Source organism: Morone saxatilis, unplaced genomic scaffold, assembly GCF_004916995.1.
Source record: "Morone saxatilis isolate NCDOM2014 unplaced genomic scaffold, NCSU_SB_2.0 Contig22, whole genome shotgun sequence".
NCBI classification, from domain to species: Eukaryota; Metazoa; Chordata; class Actinopteri; family Moronidae; genus Morone; species Morone saxatilis.
The window spans coordinates 1,399,581-1,406,188 of NW_023339785.1; positions in this window are offsets into that span (position 1 = coordinate 1,399,581).

The window sequence follows — 6,608 nt, forward strand, 5'->3', positions numbered from 1 at the left end:
GAGGAATCAGCTGATGTGTGTTTAGGACTAGCTGTGATCAGCTGATATAGCTGGAACTGAGAGCTGAGCTTGACTTTGTGGCCTGCCTGAACTAACGCTATGCTTAATTTGCTTACCCTAACGAAAAATTGTGGGGTGGTGGCGCGCAACATTTTTCAGCTTCTCAAGGGGCACACACCAGAAAATGTTTGAGAACCACTGGTTCAGTGTGTTAGCATGATAACATCTGCTAATTAGCTCTAAAAATAAAGTACAGCTGCAGCTGATGGGAATTAATTTTGCAAGTATTTGATCCTAAGCTAATGTATTGGGCAAAAATACTGACCTAATTATGGCACTAGATGAAAATTCTTAGGATCAGCAGAGTTATTTCAATTCATCTTTATGGGAACATAAATGCATGTAACAAATTTAATGGCAATCCATTCAGTAGTTGCCGTGTGTGAAAGTCAGGGGATCACCAAGTCAGCCAATCAGGTCAGAAGGATGTATTTGTTTGGAAACCATGAATGCCCCAGACAATGATTAACTGATCATCTAACCAAACAACAGACTGAAAGTTATTACAACCCACTCTGAGAGGAACAGGAACGTACTTAGCTAATTTCATGGCAACCCATTCAATAGCTGTGGAAAAATTGTACTCAAATTTATAAAAGTCAACCTTTTAGTTTGGGTTAAGTCAGGAAAAGTCCGGGGATCACCAAAGTCAGTATTTCAGATATTCATGGGAACCATGAATGCCCCAGGTGTTCAACCATGAGTGTGCCAAATTTTCTGCTAAGCCATCCGGTAGTTTCTGATACTCCAGTTTGGACCAAAGTGGTAGACAGACCACCAATCATTGCTTAAGTTGAAATTTTGGCCTGATGATAACTCTAGAAGCAAGCTAAAACATTAGGACTTCTTTTCAGGCAACCATGAATTTCCATAACAAATTACATTGGAATCCAGCTAGATGTTGAAGCAGATCTGTTTTATCCAGATTGGAACACTTGGCAGAAGGCAATCAGTCAATAGGAACCATTCTCTGGAAAGAATGAACAAGGTGGATGGATTGACCAGATAACTAAACAACAGACTGAAAAACATTACTAAACTAAACCTTCCACGTTTCCAAGTTTCATGAAAATTAGATCAGTAAGGACATTGGATCTTTTTCTGATGCACTACAAAGAGCAAATACAGACTTCTAGCCGTTTACTTTGGTCCCCATCTTAGTTTAGCATGTTAGCGTGCTAACAGCTTAATTAGCTGTAAAAATAAAGACCAAAAAGTAGGCTTGAAGATGGTTAAAAGATAAAAGTGATATACATATAGTTGCATTTTGAGGTGGTTAACTTTAGACAAAAACACAAATTGCACCAAAAACATTATACATGAACTTTCACTGACCAATTATAAAACCGATGGTAATCTGACAAAAAAAAGCATAAATCAAAGAGGAATTTATGATTTTAAAGGTATGTTTGCAGATCTTGAGGAGTAGCCTACTAGTGCATATGTAAAAAAGGTTGTAGCACATATTTTGAGTCTCTAGTGGGACTCAAAATATGTCAGTGAAGTGATGACACTTGAGCCTGTGTCACCTGGGGCTGAAGACTACAAGTTTGAAAATAAAAATAATCTGGCGGTGTTAGAAATTATTATTCTTTTCTGCTATTAATTATGGTAGAAAACAGCTGTGTGGCGCTAGAAAACATGTAGGAGTTTTTTTTCCCCCATACAGAAAATTTACCAGGAATCAATGGGAATCGAGAAAGAACCGAAAAGCAGAATTAATAATAGCACTAGTATCAATAAAATCTTATCAATTCCCATTCCCACACCCAATGACAAAACTTTAATTTCTGCTTAACTTGTAAAATGTTATGTCACAGAGTTCTGTGTAGCCCAGGTGGGAAAAAAACACACAATTAGATGAGACCAATAAAAGAAGAAAGAGAGTATTGTTTTATTTTTTTATTTATTTGTTTACATTGGCAAAGTTTTAAATGTCCTATTCTATTTGAATGCATCACTCAGTTCACATAACCCCATGTACCTAACCATCAACAGCCAATCAGGGGCTATGCAGGCCACGTTCAGCTTGTCAGCTCGGAGGTGAAGTGCAGGCGCGTTGTTTTACCTGCCCTTTTGGATCTCAGCCGCAAGAATGGGGGCAACTACCTGCTAAAAGGACGAAAAAAGGAGAAAAACCCAGAGTTAAACTGTGATAAGAGAAAGATAAGACCAGTGCACTTACTTACTGGGAGTCCGAAGCCGAGTGACTGAACGAAGGAGACGAGTTACGTCGGCTAACCACTTAGCTTCCATCTTGTGAGCCGCTGCAAGCCCCGACATCGACGTGCTCGGCTTTGAAACACAGAGCAACGGTGAGAAACGTGTCCCTCTTAGCTGCTCTGGGGTTATTTTCTGTTGTTCTTCAGTGTGCTAACAAAAGTGGTGGCGGTACTAATGTCTATGGGAGTGAACTGAGGTGAATAATGATGCAATGTTTTGAACATATATTGTGTCTATTATTTTATGCCGATGTATATAACAGGGAAGTTGTTTTATTTTGCTATTGCCAATTTAAAAAAGGAAGTAATTTGTTAATTCATACGATGAGAGTGAAATTACATTTTATTTTGTAAATGCAAGCTATTGAAGGAATTTACTTCCTACTTTATTTACATTTCAATTGTGAATTTAAGTAACTAGGAGGGTAATTTTTGGTGCAGTTTCTCTCGCACCAGTAGGCCTATAGTCTATGAGGAGTAATTAAGCACACTTCTTTGATACCTCTGTGAAAAGTTGTGAAAAAAAGCCAGTAAGTTCCAAACAGTACTGTAGTCAAGACCACCTTTGGGACATGGGCGGCTGTGGCTCAGAGGTAGAGCAGGTCGTCCACTAATCGGAAGGTTGTTGGTTCAAGCATGCCAAAGTACCCTTGAGCTACTGAACCCAAAATTGCTCCCAATGTTGTTCATCAGTGTGTAAATGTGAATGAATGAATTAGTTTCTGCTCGATGGGGTTCGATGGCGATCACTGTGTGCGAATGTGGTACTTGTAAAAGTGTAAAAGTGCTTTGAGTGGTTAGAAGACTAGAAAGGCGCTGTAGAGGTCCAAGACCAGGACTACTCAATACCGAGTCCAAGAGGTTCAAGCCCAAATGAGAGAGAGGCCGAAACAGAAAAATGCAGTTGGCAATGAGATGAGTTTTGGCAGCTAGGCATACGATTGCAAGTGACAATGAGTGGTAGAATGGTAGCCATGTAGCCAACTGCAGGCGGCTGTGGCTCAGGAGGTCCACAAAATGAAAGGTTGTTGGTTCAATCCCCCGCTCCTCTTGTCGCATGTCTTAGTATCCTTGAGCAACATACTGAACCCCAAACTTCTCCTGGTGCTGTGCTGTGTATGAATGTGGAATGTAGTGTAAAAAGCACTTTGAGTGGTCAGAAGACTAGAAAGCCACAATACAAGTGCAGTACCGTCCATTTGCCAAAGTCAGTGCTCATTCTAGATAAGATTTTGAATTAAAACAATACCTGTTTTCTGAACAAGCATAGTTAATCAATGGTTTTGTTTTAAAGGAGGAATTTACTATTAACATATATTGCTGGACTTGGGCAAGACCAACTATAACATTTGATGAGACCAATGGACATGTCCGAAACAAGTGCAAATATAAATGTACATATATGAAAGTCCAAGATAAGATAACATTTACGATTTACAGCACTGGTTCCTAGTGTGATTCCAGACTTTTAAACATCCTTTATGTTGGTTGATTTCAGGAAAATTTCAATGAACAGATAAAAGACATGGATCATCTAATGACTGTATTGAACCACATAATAACCATCCGGTTAAAACGTACAAATCAAAGAAAAAATATATGCTTAATGGGAGATTGGGCAGGTTTGTTTTGAGTCAGTGCTGGCACTGTAACATCCATGGCTAATTCAGTCTCTAAACAGCTGAGCCTCTTCAGACTACACACACACAGCTCAACAAATTACTGAGCAATGGGGTGTGAAAAACAGCTACGTTTGAAAGTTTCTTTCACATCGTCTGCGTCTCTCACAAGCTGAGCCACCCAGCTTTTCTCCCTGGCAGAACAAAAGCAGACCAACGCCTTCGTCTCCTTCAATGTGCTCAAGCTGCTGGGTGAGAGACTGAAAGACAGACAGGCAGACAGACAGTCTGGCAGTGCGTCTCTTCAAGGGGAGAAGAAGTTCATTACTCCAACTCAAACCCAGTCGTCTATCAGATAGGGGACTGCCCAGGGATTAGCTACTTTGCTGGGGTCCCACATCCCCTGGAAGGATTTCAGGAGTATCATTTCCTCATCTGGAACACATCTGTCTGTCGGTTAACAACACAGAGAGCACCTTTTGTTTATCATACTCCCCTGCTCATCAGTGCTGGGAGCAAAAGATGACTTCCACACTTGCCCCACTTTCAGCCTTTTATTGCAATCAAACTGTGTGCCACCATTAATAAAGGTGAGCTCATTTATTGAAACAGACATGGATAGAAACACAAGAAATTACATAATAAGCTGAAATATTGCAAAGGTACTTACATTTTGACTGACGTGTCTACCAGGTGAGCTATCATATTTTGTGTTCACTGTTTGGGTTCATTGTACAGTTTATCTTTTGTTCTCCACTGTTATTGTTATGCATTAAGTATAATATGAAATATCCATGAAATACACAAAAGGGGTCCACCACTGCTCTAGACGGCACTTTGTGTTTTATCTACCATAGGGGCATCCAAAAGAGCTTATTTGTTTTAATCATGAGGATACCTCAATACAACAGTCAAACAATATAAAGGTGTAAAATCAGCACTGTACTTCAGTCATTAAGACAACTGGCAGCAGAGTTGTCACTTTTTACGTGCTGCTGTTGCTGCTTTTGAACTTTATTTTTCCCATGTGGAGAGGCTGACTGAACCCGGTCCAAACCTTCCTGCCACAGCAGATCAATACAGACAAATCACTATACAAAATATTTCAGGAAACCATGTGGAAAGCTTGCACTGCTCACATTCATTTAAACCAAAGAAAATTGCAGGTGGCAGCGACTAGGAGAGGTGTGTAACGTAACATAAGAAATACACCACAAATACACGTAGAGCCATCTGGAGCTGGGCGAGGGGGCTGTTTCAATCTGGTGGACATTGGCTGAGATTGTTTTGTCAAAATAACTACACTGGAATGGCAGCGGGTGGTCTCTGACAGAGCCAGAGCCATACAGTGGATATTCAAGATAAGAGGCTGCATTCTGAGTTCTATATTGGATTTAGAAGATGTCACTGATGAGATAATTTATTATGGGCTTTGATTTGTTTAACCTCATGATAATTATTAACTTTAAGCCACATCACAAAATAGCCAGAACATATATATATTTTTTAAATTGATTGCTTATATGACCTATTAATAAAAGAGATAAATAAAAAAGTTTACATATCTGAAATTGTTTTTGTATAATATTTGATAGATGAGGCAATTATGGCAATGTATTGATCACAACAATGCTTGTTTTACAAAGAAAGACAGATATTGTTCATTGCATTTGGAAAAATTTAATTGGTTTGGTTCCTTTTTTTCAAACAACAATTTCCCCTTGTACTAGGAAAAAAAACAGTTCAATTAGCACACACACACACACACACACACACACACACACACACCGGTTTATATATATCATGCCAAGTAAGTACTGGCCATCTTGCGGTACCATAATATAATAATACATTTTATTTAAAAGCGCTTTTCTAAATACTCAAAGACACTGTACATACAAGAACATCAATCAGCAAAACAACATTAAGACTGAGCTTAGATTCTTTTAGAAAGCGATTTTAAAAGCCATTTTAAAAAGATATTTTTTATCAAGTTGGATTTGGAATGTTTGGTACAGTGCAGGCCAGGGATGGATTTGGGGAAGAGAGTTTGCGCAGAGGGAGGGGCAGGCTAACAGAGGAACACGCTCTGTTCGCCCCAGGGTTGCCGGTGCTTTGTTGCGCGAGGTGCGTTGGAGTCAGAAGGTTTGGCCGTTCACGATTTGAAGCCCGGCAAGGGCCTGCGGGATGGGATTTTAGTGGCGACTGGAGGGCAGGTCAGTGAGGTACCGGGAAACGGAGCACCTGGTTTATGGAGGGGCTTGTGTGCTGTAAGGGAGGAGGATATTTCGAACCCTGAATGCGCTGTTGGGAGGGGCCGGAAGCCCAGTTTGGAGGTTCTGGAAGGAGGCAGGGGTAACTGCTAGTGCCACGGGTGCCGGGTTGTGGGTGAGCATTACGTGCAGGGCAGAGTTTTGAGATGTAGCTCGTAGCTTATTGTTAAGAGTTTTTTTTTGTGGATGTTGTGCCATAGAGGATGGGCCTAATTGGCCCAGTAGTAGCGATTCGTGGAGGGTGATGAAGTCGTTGGATTGAGGGTTTGCACAGGCAAGCAGAAGAAGAGAGTGATGGGCTGAGAACGGGGCAACATGTTTCTTGAGGACTGCACTAGAAGGGCAAAGTTGCTGGGTGATTGGTTGAATGTTGCAAAGTAGCATAGGTTATTGGTTCCAAAGATGAGACTCTACAGAGGTTTTTGCGACGATGC